Here is a 527-nt window from a genome sequence, read left to right as displayed (position 1 = left end):
TCCCCTTGTCTCCTCACGCCCTTCTTCCCTCTTTCCCCCCTCTTTCCCCCTTAAGATTCTTGACCTCATCTTCCATAAGAACGTCTCCTTATTGTCTTTGGTCTGCTCTCCAATATATTCTGCATATTAGAACTAATCTTCCTGAAGAGCTTTTAGTTCTTTAGTTAAAAGTGTTGGATACCTAGTGAGTGGATTAAGTGGTATGGATTGTTATTGAATCTGAAAGCCTTTCTAACAATTAGAGTTGCCTGATACATTCAATATGTTGCATCGTAACCCTAGGAAGTTCTTTACCACTGCAGGTATATACATAGTGTGGCCAATCATTTGGTATGAGTTCAAATATCAGATTTGGGAGATTGAACTGGATGACCTGTTACTACTACTACTACTACTAACCCAGAGATTCTATCATCCTTTAAACATCCAGGAACTCAAATAGGGTCCAAATAAGATAGAGTCTCCTGGGCTTCCCTGGTGGCGCAGTCGTTGAGAGTCCGCCTGCCGATGCAGGAGACACGGGTTTG

The sequence above is a fragment of the Lipotes vexillifer genome, unplaced genomic scaffold (genome assembly GCF_000442215.2).
Source record: "Lipotes vexillifer unplaced genomic scaffold, Lipotes_vexillifer_v1.1 scaffold669, whole genome shotgun sequence".
NCBI lineage: Eukaryota > Metazoa > Chordata > Mammalia > Artiodactyla > Lipotidae > Lipotes > Lipotes vexillifer.
This window is presented reverse-complemented; position numbering follows the sequence as displayed.